Source organism: Dermacentor andersoni, chromosome 7 (genome assembly GCF_023375885.2).
Source record: "Dermacentor andersoni chromosome 7, qqDerAnde1_hic_scaffold, whole genome shotgun sequence".
Classification (NCBI taxonomy): Eukaryota; Metazoa; Arthropoda; class Arachnida; order Ixodida; family Ixodidae; genus Dermacentor; species Dermacentor andersoni.
This window is the reverse complement of record NC_092820.1, coordinates 29,124,468-29,139,614: the sequence shown is the minus strand read 5'-3', so window position 1 is coordinate 29,139,614 and position 15,147 is coordinate 29,124,468. Positions and strand designations below refer to the sequence as shown.

The 15,147-nt window shown below is 45.5% G+C and overlaps 1 protein-coding gene across 1 annotated transcript in view; it reads right to left on the bottom strand.

Annotated features, from left to right (window-relative positions):
* LOC126535345 (epoxide hydrolase 4-like) overlaps positions 1-14,936 on the bottom strand; it is a 191,403-nt gene extending 176,467 nt beyond the window's left edge. The window contains exon 1 of the mRNA XM_050182235.3: positions 14,805-14,936. The gene's annotated coding sequence lies outside the window, so the exon portion shown is untranslated. The remainder of the gene's footprint in view (positions 1-14,804) is intronic.
* Positions 14,937-15,147: the final 211 nt, after the last annotated feature.

Genomic DNA, 15,147 nt, shown 5'->3' with positions numbered 1-15,147 from the left:
AGTGCGAATGGATTAAATACGGGCCCATGACGTACACATCCCCCTGAAGTCCTTTGGTCTACTTCGCTTAGTCTTACCTCCTAATTCGCTTAACCTATTTCGCTTAGTCAACCCTCTTAATTCGTGAGTCATACTCTTAATTCGAGGAGTCTACTTCGCTTTGTCAGCCTCTTCATTCAGGTGAGTCATTGTTTTAATTTGCTTGTTCATCCTCATAATGTTCAGTGTCTCGGAAAACCCGGCATGCTGTCTTCCCTATATACAAAAACTCACGCAGCACTCTTGATGGTGTGCCGGGTATTTGCCATTGATGATGATAGTGTTCGTGCCTTTCTTGTCGTCGCCGCGTTCTCGCTCAAGGATTTTGAAGGCCGACTGAACGATGAGACACATAAAGTTAATAACGTGCCTACTGATATTGCAATGACTATCCCAATTTTCGTTTTTAGAACACACCTCTTAGGCGCCCGTGCCTACAATGAGCGTCGGCGTGCCACGTCGGCGTAAACGAGCGTACGCAAAGTGCTGTTAGGGATGAAAGAAGGTGATAGCGAAGAGACCACGAGGAGGAAAGCGGTAGAGGAGGCTACAGTGAAAGTATGAGGCGGACAGCGGGGGACGAAAGTGTGGCGAAAAGCTGAGGCGAAAAGCAGGAGACTGCGATGGCAAACAAAGCCCGAGGAGAAAAGCGGAGGAAGTCACCTTGAAGAACGACCAGATGGCGCTCCCGTCCGTGCATCAGCGGCAGCTGCAGCGCCGGCTATCCGAGGGAAAGGAAGAAAAACAACTAGAAAGTTTCGCCGTCGCGCATGACGTTCGTCGCAAACGTTTTCTGGTAAAGATTACGTTTACATAAGCTGCCGTAGCCAGGAAGCGGCAACTGTGTGGTCGGTCTATATTTGGCGCCCCGCGTCGCAGCTCTGCATTCCTTGCGGGGATCGGTGCGATGCCTCAATATATCGCGAAATGAAAAGAGGTATAGAGCTGCGCTCAAATGTCGCATTAGCCAGTATCGTATTCTTCGGTGAATACTGTTTCGCGTCCGGTAAGTGCTATGGCGAAGAAAAGTAACAGGGCATGCATTCACCGTGTCGTATTATGCATAGCGAGGAAGAGAAATACACGACACATGGCCCCCACTCCTGATATGCCTATGTCTCTATCATGATTCGTGGCATAAAACGGCGTATGGGATTACCTACTTACACCTCCCCCCCCACCATTCCTCCGGTCAAGTCTGTAACCCAACTGCATGTAAATTGATGCCGGAGCGCACAGCACGCATCTATGGGCGTATAAAAATACGGCAGAACCCATCTCACGATGGCTGTGGACAGTGTTGCGCTTAGCATTGAATCAGTATAGCTACATTACGTATCGCCATTGTCGAAATGCATCACATAATCTGACAGAACCCATCTCACAATGATTGCCTACGGTATTGCGTTTAGCAGTGAATCAATATAGCGACACAACGTATTGTCATCGTCGAAACGAGTTACGTATGAAGCGTGTGCAGCAGCGGTACTTCTTTCCGCGCTTCCCTATGAACGCTCGGTGCAATCTAGCAAGCCTACCCGTGGTCTTCGAAATGCGTAGCCCGCCGGCGCTTGGAAACGCTAAAAAACGCGTCATGCGGCAACCGGGCTCGTCTCGCGTTTCTTTCACGATACGCCGCACCGTCTAGTGGCGCTGCCAAGATGTGCGCCCGTGGCCTCCGGGACGAGATGCCTGGCGCAACGGTGCCTGCGAACGCTGAGAATTATTCTCTTGCGTGTCCTACACGCGGTGCTACATAGTCAGTGGCCCAAGTCGGCCAGAGGCTCAGTCAAAAGGGCACTTGTGGGAGGCGGCGCAATGAGGTAGCCGCCGTGGCCATGGTTTACTTAGGCCAACCAGCAATGGTACCGCGGCCCCTCAGGTCGAGCACGCTGCGTGTTCTATTCTCGCGCTACACGCCCGTGAGCTGTGTTCTTCAGCGGCTCTGGAGGCGACACTAATGCCACCACAGCGGCCTAGTGCGAAGCGCGATTGGAATATTTTACGCCTACAGTTACGGGCATAGTAACCGCAATGGTAGCCATCCTCGAGGTTGGTGATATTGGATGCCAGAAGAGTGCTTCTGCGGACAGCTGGGTCGTCTTGCTACCGAGCAGGAAAGGCTCCAAGGACAGCCACAGCGAGAAAAGCAGAGCAAGAAACTACCTCTGGTATCTCGGGTCTACTAAAAACTTTCAGCAGCGCCTCACAGGTAGCCTTATTTCCCGAAGTCAGGGCGCAACCAAGAGAGGAAAAAATTTTATAAAATGAAATAGCGTCCCTTGGAACTAATTTATTGAAAGCAGACCGGTTCATGTTTACAGGCGAAGGTGGCCAGATGCGCACATATGCTTGCGCACAATACTCAAACAAGTTTGCATCATTATCCAATCATACAGTGCGGAAACTGTCATTCAGTGCAACGTAAAGCCACAAATTATTGTTGACAAAGACGTCACATACCGTGTTGATGAAACAGGCCTCCATTAATTCCCGTGCCAGGGAATCTTTGTTTTTACCGAGAATGCGGACATTGAAAAGATCTCGCTCAAACGTGCAGGAATCGCAGTGCATAGGCAAATGTGCATTAACCTTGTTTTTGCAAGACAGCTCGTGTTCCCTTGCCCTATCGTTGATCTGGCCGATATGCACTCTAGCGCAATAAGGGAATTTCGTGCACCGCACCGACCGCGCAAGTTATATTCGACATTGTATGTTTTCTGCCACAATAGGCCATCTTCTGCAGTTCTGGAATGCGTGGTCACAGGCCAGCAAGCTTCCGTGGAGCCTAAGAAACATTACATGCTTTGTACCTGCTGGCCACTTTCTTTAAATTGTGGGCTACTTTATGCATGTACGGCGCAACCTGCGGCCCCTTTTCCACTAGAAGCTAGGCTTCCCGCTCACCCTTCAATTTTTGAAGGAGGGTTTCTGCTACTGCAACCGTGATACAACAAGGGTATCCGGCGGCTCGTAGCCATGCAACATGACAGTTGAAGCTTTCTTACATTTTGTGAGGGCAAGACCTCACCAACGCCGCCTCAAGACACATGAAGGCTATTGCCTTTTTAACAAGTTTAGTATGCGCCGAGTCAAACAGTAAAAGGTCTTTGCGTGAGCGCGGGCAGTAAGACCAATAAACGCGTCGTTCAGAAAATAACAGCTTAAATCTAAATACTGCAGCTTGTCATGTAAAGGAAGCTCATGCGTAAAGGAAGGCCCTCTTTCATGTTGTCCAAATAGCCTTAAAATTTCTCCCAATGTATTAGTGGTCGTTGCAGAAAGGTTGGATTTTAAAATCACCTAAAAATCGTCCACATACCTAAAAAAAATTCTACTTCTGCAGCGTCAAAGGCAAAAGCAAATTCTCGGTCAATAACAGATAAGTACTTGTTACATAATATAGGTGCGACACAGAAACTGATGCAAATACCCTTACACTAAATGTAAACACGATCATCATACGAAATAAGAGTCGAGCACAGATAAAATTCTAGCAAAGTCATAAAGTTTTTAACAGGTACGCCTGCACCACTCTCAAAAGAAAGAACATATTTTGTTCGATGCAGTCCTAAATAATCGGCAACAGTACTGCATGTGAGACTGAGTAAAAGAAATCTTCAACATTCACTGAGCTGGCAATTTCCCAAGAGTCCGGGTTTTGCAGGTACTGTGTAACATCCGTTGAATTCTTGACAATAAACTGGTCATCTTCATCCAGTGCACTAAGATGCTTTAGTAAATAACGGCTTACGTTTTTCTGCCACGAGTCACACTTACTAACGATGCACCTAAATGGAATATCTGTCTTGTGGGTTTTTACACTGAAAACAATGAGAAGGCGTTACGCTTAGAAGCATTAACAGCGTTAGATAATTTCTCGAAATGAAGAATTTTACACAGCGCTATAGCATTCGCCTTTATTTTATTTATTTAGCCCTTTGCTGGGAGGAAATTCTTGGCTGTTGCTTGTGCAGCTTTTTCACAAACGACCCGGCAAGGTAACACAGCAAAGCCACCTTCCCTGTATGCTTGTAGGAGGCGACTGTTGTTTTGTCTGAAGTAAGTGAAGACGTCACGGGTTGAGTCATGAGAGCGTAGCTGTGTGAATATAACGGTGTTCAAAAGGAAGTCTACACTATCCAAAAGGCACCGTTCGTGGTCATCCCTATCCACCTTGATGGCTACACGCCTGCTGAGTGCTAGAAAGTCATGCACACGTACACCAGGCGACAAACAGCCTTTCGGTCCTTTCTTCAGTTTGTTCGAAATCCCTTCACGTAGCGCAACGTCCGCCAGGACAAGAAGCTGGGCTGGCTTAGTTGCGACTTTACTGGATTTCCTGGACAAGTGATTAAGCGTACAGCGCTACCAGAACTCGGTAATATGGGCGTCGCGTGCTTAAAAACCTTGAATTTTAGTTCACTAAGCCACCGAGTGTCGGTTTGGAGGCAAAACACCTTCCGAAAATCGTTCATACGCCGAATTTGTTTCCACAGTTCCGCTTTTGTTAGGTGACAGAGCCTTTTCGCATGACCAACAGAGGGCTTGACATTTCTTAAGAACTCTTGAACTTCGACCGACACCCGTCGCTTGTTGAGGCAATATGTCAGGTATCGTGCGTGGCACGTAGCAGAGGCAATAGATGCAATTAGTAGAGATGGCTTCGTAGAATAAGGAACCGCAAAAGAAGGGCCCACTATAGAAGAAATATCAAGCAACAGTACTTGTTACTGGGCCACTTGGTTCATCTTATTCTCCGATGTTGAGACGCAACCAAGGGAGGAAAAAGGGAAGTCTTAGGAACCCTGAGCCTAGTAAGCTAAGGGTTCCTAAGTAAGCTAAGGTTATCTTTATTTACTTTACATACGCACATGTTGTGATGCATAGTGTAAATATTTCCTTAAATCTTGTCCACATTTTATTGACGTCTAGTTTATCGCTAAAAGTGTTCAAGAAAAAGGTCCAGTAACGGAATATGTTCATATCATAGGCTTTACTAAAATTTCGCAACTGTATTAAACTTTCCTGTTCACGTGGCGAGCCATCGTCAATTTTGATCTCTACAACCACAAGTCTGACAAGCCTTCTTCCACAGAAATGCTGTAGCTGTCGATACACCCATGAAGAAAAGCTGAATGCAGTGTTAAATGCGCATATCCTGTTTTGACGGGTACTACAATAGACGATCTGCGTTTGGTCATGCCTGAACGCTACGTACGTACCAGCACGTACCAGTACTCACGTACGGGGCAGAAACCTGGAGGCTTACGAAAAGGGTTCTACTTAAATTGAGGACGACGACACGACCTATGGAAAGAAGAATGATCGGTGTAACGTTAAGGGATAAGAAAAGAGCTGATTGGGTAAGGGAACAAACGCGAGTTAATGATATCTTAGGTGAAATCAGGAAAAAGAAATAGGCATGGGCAGGACACGTAATGAGGAGGAAAGATAACCGATGGTCATTAAGAGTTACGGACTGGATTCCAAGGGAAGGGAAGCGTAGGAGAGGGCGGCAAAATGTTAAGTTGGCGGATGAGATTAAGAAGTTTGCCGGGGCAACATGGCCACAATTAGTACATGCCTGCGGTAGTTGGAGAAGTATGGGAGAGGCCTTTGTCCTGCAGTGAGCGTAACCAGGCTGATGATGATGATGATGATGATGATGATGATGATGATGATGATGATGATGATGAACGCTATGTCTAGAAGCTGTTTGCCGTCTACTGCTTCTTTCGATTTGGTTGAGAAGGTGTCCCAATTGATTCCAGGAAAATTAAAATCACCTGCAATTATCACTTTCCGATTCTGGGTCGAAATGCCCTCAAGGAAATGCTGTAAGTCTACCTGGTGTGAAATAGATGCCTTGGGATACCGGTAGGCGGCTCCCGCAATAAAGAAAGTACTGGGTAATTTAATTTAGCCCCAAGACCTTTCGTGATTTGCGATGCCTTCCTGAACTATAGCTTCAACATTTATCTTAAGCATTGTCGCCACAACTCCTCCTCGCGAAACGCTATCCTCCTAAATATTTATAGCCGGTTGGTACGATTTTGCTGCCCCGTATGTATTTCCTGTCGCAACCATGCCCCTGTAACAGTACTGATGTGCGGATCATAGCTGGCCTAAATATATTCTAAGTTACCAATTTTACCAACAAGACATCGAGCATTTGTACTTAGGAAAGGAAGGTCATTTGAGTCCGGTCGCAAATGGTTTGAATCATCTTTCGCAGCGCGGCATGAGCTTTTCTTGGCGAGCTTCAGCTTCACTGAGCTATTTTTATTGTAGTCCCAAAAATACACGTCTCTGTTATGACCAGCTTATCGTCATTGAGGTGCTAGCGATGTCCCTTCTCTCTAACTTTTTTCCGGAGTACCATAGCAGCTCGCGCTTGGCTAGATGTCTTTTGCAAAAGTCGTTACCTACTGATGAGGAGACACGCTTGAGCTCTGAGCAATTTTTGTTAATTTGCGATTTTTCCCAGGAATCGTATAGCTTCATTGTTACCGGACGTGGTGAACTACTTTGCTTTTTGCCTGTTCGGTGGATTTCTTCAACGGTTTCCAATTCGACACCAAGTTCCTGCAAAAAGTGTCAGTTTCGCTATGAGGGCGAATCAATGAATGCGTTAACAACATGTTAGAATGTTACACGAAGTGTAAGACTCGTAGCTATACTGCTAGTATGAATGAAGTAACCGTAAGCTCGCTATTCCGACAAATGTTCGAACTTCTTGCGTTGCTGTTTTCACAGGGATCAGTCCGGGAATATTACTTTAAGCAAAGAGATTTACAGAAGGCGTTCAGCGTTTTATTATATACCTAAAAGCTGCTCATTAACCCCCGTTGAAGGCATATTTATGGGTGATGTGTCAGCTTTAAGGTAATCAGCATTCCCTGAGAAATTCTTGCAATTTTTATATGATATCTGTATCTAAACCATATCCCAGCAATTTGCGCGCAACATGGTGTGTACCAATGGGTATGTGCCCAAATAAACAACTTCAGAATGGGTAACTTGGGCCATTTGGTATATGCCCCTACATGTGTGCAGGAACAGACAGCCTGAGCGATGGATGCGTCCAGTAAGGCATGTGTCACTGGCGATCTATCTGAACAGACAACGCAGGCGATTTCGGCATGAGCAACTGGGCCTGTCACAGTTATTGTTGGCCAATCCTCCAAAATGGGTATATATTACTATGTAGGTACTCGGATAGCCAAGCACACAAAAGTATAGAACATAAGAGCTTTGCAACCTAAAGTAGAAGAACTGCATTAGAGAGGCATAAAACATTAGTTCAGGAACACCCTAGTGTGACTTGTCAGCTAATGCGTAAGCATTAGTTCCAGTTGCTCATCTTGCACTCATGCAACGATGATTGACTGAGTGGCCGAATTAGGCACACCGCGGATCGCTGTGTCAAGGATGACGCAATGTGCTGCAAGTATTGAAATGACCTGTCGCAATTACCTAATTAGTGAACCAAACAAGTCGGAATTAATGTTATTGAGCGAAATAATCGTAACCACTCTGAATTGGGCTTAAGTAATATAATATTAGTTTTCAGTGCCTTCATTATTCTTGACTGGACGGTTATTGTAATTATTCATAATTAGTCTTGAGTCATCTTGGTTACGCTTAATTATTCATGAATAAATCTAATGAATTTATTGTTAATCACCTGAAATTGAACTTACGTCAGACTAGTTGCTTTAATTCTCGGTGGCCTCAATCAATTTATTGATAAACGATCTAAATTATGGCTAATTATTCTTAAGTACGCCTAACTAGTCCTAATTAGGCTTAATAATTACCTACCAGATGCGACAACTGTAGGGACCTGTGTTATTTCTGTACCGACTGTACGGTATGGGCGACCTTATGGTATACTTGCTGCGGCAACTATAGTGACCTACTTTCTTTGTAGACTAACTGTACGATATGGTCACTTGTTGCAATTGTTGTGGCCTGATTTATTTATGCACCGACTGCATCATATCGCCGACTGAGTGGTATCTGTCGCGGCTACTTTAATGGCCTGCTTTCTATCTGCGTGGACTTATCGTATTTTACACAAGTGATGTGTCATTGCCATCGTGTATTTTCGTTTCTGAACTCCACACTAGCCTCTGGCTATGGGTTCAGTCAGTGTTTTGATAATTTGTATGGCACAAGTTGCAGTAAAATGAAAATGAAATGAAATTAAATGTATTGGCGCAGGCACGTACGCAGGGGGGGGGGGGGGGGGCGAGAGCCCTCCTCCCCGAAATTAAGTGGCATACCTCCTCCCCCTTGCCCACACCACCACTCCTCACACACATTCTTAAAGGGCCGCCAAATCAAGCTTCAGTCTTGACAGCTATTCGGCGATCAACATTTTGCTGCCTTTTTTACTCCTTTTGGGCTGCGATAGTTATCGACATCTCCTGGGGTGTGAAGGCCAGCTTTCTCATCAATTCGGTGCCCGCGCGATGAACTCGAGATGCGTTCAGTTGTCACCATCTACTGCAACGGTCACGCGCATCGCTGTTGCTTCGTTAGTTCAACTTCCTTTGTTGAGACTTATCCAGGAAGCAGGAAAGGGATTCATTTCGTAGTCAGCTGGTCTGTACACTCGTGCTGCTAGTGGCGGCTGGAGAAAACGCCAGTTGCGTTCAGCTTTTTCTTTTGCCTCCTCACTTCCTCGAGTGACGACTCGCCGCAAGGCTGGGATATCCTCGGAACCATATACCCATGATAAGGATTAGATAAGGCGGAAAATATGATCATGCGAAACAGCATCCGGCATCAAACTCTTCAATAACCGTTAAGCCCATAAGCAATATGAAGGTCACCCGTTACCTCGTCTGGTTTTTCCCTAACTGTACAGCACGTTTCGCGCAAATTGACAACTGGAAACAAGAGTCGCAAGGAGTTCAGAAATTAAGCGATCTACTAAGGGAGAGAGCCGAGGCAACAGCCTAAGAGAAAGAAAAAGCGAAAATTAACGAATTTAACGGAAGTGGAGAATGATTCCGTGTGTTTTCAATGACGCTTCTACAGCTATGTGTCGAGCCGCCTGACGTAGGCACTTTTCTGCTGTGCTTACCTGGGTGCTTTTCTAACATTCCGTGGTGGGCGCAGTACGTCTAGAAGCGTAGAGTCCGGCGCTCTACGCGGTTGTGCGGAACCGTCGGCCACAGATCGTAACGCAACTTCCCAAATAACAATACGATTCGGTTGTGGCACTGGGTAGAGCAGTAAACGAGGGATTGAAAACAACTTTGATTGTTCCACGAATATATATTTCTGTAGAATTCTTCCAGAACTAATTCAAAAAGCGCTGCTAGAAATCTTTATTTTAAACATTCGCTTGTTTACTTGCTCTTGGCGGTGTTCTTCCAGCGCTTCTTTCCTGCACGAGTCTATTTGGTGTGGTTCCGTGTTTGTCAAGTAAAAAAGAGGCGTATCTGTGAGATACGCATTATTTAATTTCTCTTTTGCGGGTTTACGCGTCTTTATTGCAAACGGTAGGCATTATTGACGTTTGTACTAGTAAAGGTACTCCCCCTAATTTTCATAGAAACGTTAGCCTGGCTTGCCCCCACCCCACCCCACCGCCAAAAGAAACAACCCTGGGTACGTGCCTGCATGGGCGACTGTATGGTATACTTGTTGCGTCAACTGTAGCGGCCTACTTTCTTTCTGCATAAGCTTATGGTGTGGGTACTTGTGGCAATGGTCGTGGTCTGTTGTTTCGGCGTGTTATAGTTTCTGCGTGGTAGTGGTATGGGCAACTGTGCTGTCTGCTTTTTCTTTTTTTCGCGCTGATGGTTGCGGCCACGGTAGGTATTCTGTATACTTTCCTAAGTAAAACTAAATGAACGCTTTTAATCTGCTGTCCAGGCTCTGACAGCATTAAAGGCTGTGGTTTTCTTTCAGAAAGATGGTAGCATTTCCTGATGCGTGGTTTGTAGTGGCCCACTTTCTTTCTATGCCGAATGGAATTGTTGGTTTTCTATATGCTCTCCTAGATAAAGGAAAATGAAACCATTTATTCTGCTGTCTTACATTCATTATTTGCGGAAACTTGGCAGCATTACTTGTTTTGCCAACTGTAGTGTCCACTTTCTTCCTATGCCGACTGTTACTGTATGTGTTCCATAGTCATAATCTGAAATTTCAGTAGTAATACGTAGCCATTGTCAACTAAACCCCCACATGACCCCATGTGTGCCTTAGGGGAGCATCGCGCCACGCTTTACAGACGGACGTACAGACAGATTGATTTAGGAAGGAAGTAGACCTAGAATGCTTACGCATGACTGAATCCGGAATAACCCATCTCACGATGAATGTTAACGTCAGTGCCATTAGCATTGAAGCAACGCATTAGAACAGAGCATTGCAACCACCGAAACGCGTCATTTACGAGGCATGCATGCAGCCAGGCTGCTCTCGCACCCCTCCCCCCCTACCCCACGGATACTAGCGCCACTGCAACGAAGTCCCCTCGTGCAGCGTCTTAGAATATATATATTGAAACTAGATTGTCTCAATAAATATGAAGCGGGTTTGTCTCCGCCCAGCACCGAATAAATTTAAATGACTTTTTCGTTCTCCCTGAACAGCAGTACATACCCCGCGGCCCGAACCTAGCGGCTCATAAGCGTTGTTTCAAGTGTGCGTCAAAGAGATTCTTTGAAGAGCTGCGCAGATCCAGTTACCCTTAGCCAGTGTAAAACATGTTCGTTGAAGATCAGTGCACTTATCTTAGCCCACATCTTGTGGCATATACCTAATGGCACATACATGGTGATCGAAGATGTTGTAAAGTGGTTGGCTGAAGAATGGCGCCTAACCAAGACCCAAGTTGCGGTTTAAGACGTTCATAGAAAAGCGGTGTATAAGCACCGACATATACCCAAGAACACAAATTCGCGTGAAACAGATGATGTCAGTGAGGGGCCCCGCATACGCAGTAGCACATGCTCAGTTACCAAGTTGGCACCAAAGACATTCATTGAAGGTGGCACCTGCCAAGTGTCCCGTGCCCAGTGCCTTAAGTTTGCATCCGGTTCGTTGACGAGCGGTACAGACCAAATGGCCCGTACGCGGTACTATAAGTTGAATCAAAGCGGTTCTCCGAACCGCATATACCCAGTGTCACTTCTCCAGAGACCCACGTTGGCGAGAAACTGTTAGAGACCCAGTATATACATCGATAAAAAGGTAGGTTCCCTCCTTCTGTCTCTTCATTTAAATCTACTCCGTCTCCTCGTAGATAGACCTTCAGACAGCTCCCAAAAGGTGGGGGAAGTAATTAACGGAAGTGCAGACACCAAAATCTCCGGTGACGCATTTTTACGCATGAGTAATACACAACACTTAGGCGTTCATGATAGCGACTGGCATATGCACGATGAAGTATCACTGAAGTATGACTCCCTTTCTAGCGCATAGCTTCTCGTGTCAATATACCCACCAGCAAGAGGGACGTAAATGTTGTGATGTCATTGACGTAAATATTGATTACGTGCCGTCACGGAGGGGTCCTCCGGGACATCGGTGACGGCGGGTCACGGTAGTGGTCTTCTGAATCACCAAATCGTTGATGACAGCTAACTGAAGGGTCGTCTTCTCAATTTAATGCGTGCGCCCACGTTTGTCGAAGCCGGCATCGAGTTTCTTACAATAATTATTGCAGGAAACTCTATGGACGCCGGAGCTTGGTGGCAGACACGCGCTTGCGTTTACTGGGTGCTCTTTGGCTAACGCGTGTGCAGCCCTCTGAAAATGCGTCTCCACCAGAGTCTTTCACGACAAACCATTTTGCTCTTAACAATGACGTTTTATTACAATAGCGAATATACGGATGCTACATGCAAATTTTCGCCGCAGGCGTCGTCATGAGGTTTCATACATATTTAGGTATATGTATGTTATATTCCATGCTAAACTATATGACATGCGGTGCAGGTTATATTGTCACACCATTCTATCCTTAAAGTCGCCCATACCAGGTGTTACATTCTTCACGAAATTGTTCATCAGAACTTGGGAATGGCAGCCCGCAAACAAATGTCATGAAACAAAACACCACAATGGCATGCATTCTATCTTAAATTTTCTCAGACGAAAATATTACAAGTTCGAAACAATAACAATGCTCAAGCCTGGAAATGGAGTATTTTTATTGGTGCCGCTGTGCAATGCCTGTGAGAACGGCCCAGAAAAGAGTTTTGAAAGGTACGCGATAAAGAAAAGGGGTGGTAAAGTCACTAAGGAAGACGTAGGCTTTAATTATTAAATATAAACGAAACTGTCCGATGGTTCGATTTAAACCAAGGACCCTTACCACAGCAGCTCGTTTTTACTACTTAACTAACGTTTACTTTAATTCATACCAGTGCTGCAGCTTCGAATCTTACATTTCGTGTAATATTCCAACATGTTGCTATCGCATTCGCTGCTTCGCCCTTATGGAGAATGTGTGATAATTTTTATGATGACTATGCGACGATTTTGCAGAAGGGAACTGCATTTCATTTCTGCCCTATAAAATTAAGCCGTCTGCTGTCAGTCATACTTCGCAAAATCTTTCCTCTTAAGCATGCAAAGCTTATGATATAGACAACTCACCCTCTGTACAGTGTTATGCCATGTTTTCAGTTTACTTGTTTTCTTGCATTAATACATGTTAACAATTCTGCCTCTTTGCTGTATTTGCATTAACCTGAATTGTTTTGTTACTTTTATTTGTTGAAAACGCAATTCTGTGTACTATCACATTATGTTTCGGTTCGTTTGCTGTCATGTGTAATTATTTGTAGACAACTTTAAAGCTTTGCTGCGTTCGCTGTAACCTAACTTGTTTTGATCTTTCTAATTAGAACAGGAGGTCCCCCTACAGCCTTGAGCTTTGGGACCTCCTTCTGTATATCTTCTTACTGTGATTTTATTTTCGTGAGTGAATAAATAAAATTCCTCTTCTTCTAAAAAATACAATGTCTTCACTCCTTTACGGCTACTAATCGCACTGAAGAGCCGGCGTCGAAAGCAGCTGAGTCTCGAGAAAACACTGGAGTGAATAGAATTGGACCAAAACGTGCAGTGAGCGAGCAGCGAGGAGCGACAGAGAAGAGAAGGTGATGTCGGCAACAGGCAAGTCAAGTTGACTACACCGGTGCGAAGCATGTGGCCATTCCGCGTGTCGCTACATTGCCTCACTGCACTTCGCATTGACGTCCACGTTCATTGTGAATAGGACGTGGCATTTTGAGGCCACTACACGCACTTTCCTCGGGTTATTTTTCTCTGTCACTGTTTTGCCGCCGTCTTGGGTGTCTGAGTAGTGCAGGATTTAATGGGTAGAGCATCGTGCTCCCGGACCTCGGTTCAAAGCCACCCGTCAGACCAATGTGGGTGATTGGGCACGTACCGCACTTCAGCGAACCTCTTTTACACCAACTATGGTCACTGGATATGTGGCACTCATCAATAAACCTCTTTCGCATCTACTTGAGTCGCTTGGCACGTGCCGCTGCGTATGTGCCACTCTTCAATGACAATGAGGATCCTTTAAGATTCATCTGGCGCTGCGTGAAATTCAACCGGCGTCATGCATAGTTGCCGAGACAATTTTGCCTCGTGCACGTGCCACGCGTGGTCTCCCCAGCGGCTGCGTTAGACAGCGCAGCTGGTCAAGAGGGAAGCAGGAGCCAGGAGCGTGGCTGCATGAACCCCTCGTGTATGACGTGTTTCGCAGCTGGCAATACAATGCGTCGGTACGTTAATTGAACGCGAATAGCATTTATGTAGACAATCGTCGTGAGATATGCTCTGCCGAAATTGCAGGAGTCAGCTAGAGAAAAGGGAGAATGTTTGCATATTAAGCAGGAAGAAGTGAAGCGACGCGAACGGCACCAGAAGGTGCATTGAGGGAGAAACGTTGACCAAATGAGTAGTGTAGATCATGCAGTTAAAGTAAATTAAAGATCCTGGCAACATAGAAGCGAATAATATTTAAACAGTATGTGCCACATTGCTTTGTTACCCGAATACGGTGACATTCATCGTAACATGCGTTCTGGCGCAATTTTTGTGAGCATAATGAGGGCGGCACAACTGAACCGCCGCAATTCTTTATCCCCTTCCGTATTGATTATCAAAATTAAGTTCATTTTAACTTCTAATACATTGTAAGCGAAGTTCTGAATTCCAGTTGATGTAACGAAAAACCGCAAGTAGCTAGACATAATATCTATGCTACATTGAATGCGGCGCATCCAACAGCAACGACTTTGTCACAAGTGTCACGCTGGTTTCTTCTCACCAAATGGTCTATGTACATTATTCCTAACCGCGCCTAGTGAGATGGTTCCCAGAGCATTTACTCAGGAACATTAGTTTCATCGCCTTCTGCGGGAGTTTGATGCCATAGCAGCAAAGTATCGGCACATTCGTAAGAGGTTCCTGCATCCCAAATTCCTTAGTCACGTATATAACGTTGTGCATATCACTTTTGGACATCCTCGACCGCGCCTTTCTGGCCCAGTTTTGCATTGCGCTCCGTCCCCGGGGAGAAGGTTTATATAAGGCCCCATCGTCCGCCTGAGAGCAGTTGACAAAGAAAACTCATTGTCAGGGAACGCCTTGGGAGGACAAACCCAGCGAACACCTTCACACTTCACTATCAGTAAGCGTGGCATTGGTCGCCAAGGGAGACTACTTACACGAGAGATATTATGTTGGTGGAAATTCTAGAGAATACTTGCCTGATTTTGGAGAGGAACACATATATGCGAAAGTAAGACACGTAACGGGCAAGTGACCACACCAGTAAATAACACGACGTAAGCACTACAAATGAAAAGAAAGGTGCTGCGACACTACAGCTGCTTGCTTCGAAGCGGAGTAGACAGCAAGACCGATGTTCAGCGTGCGCGGAAAGAAGTAGCATTGTGCCTACCGGCTACAGCAGGTGGCAGCAGTGAATGTGAACATACGGCATTCCTTTTCAGAGTTTGCAGTGCGCCAGTGCTGAGAAAAAATTGCTGTTTTTTCCTATTCTTCCAACTGAACAGCAATAAAAATATAAACGGTGGATAGTGTCATCGG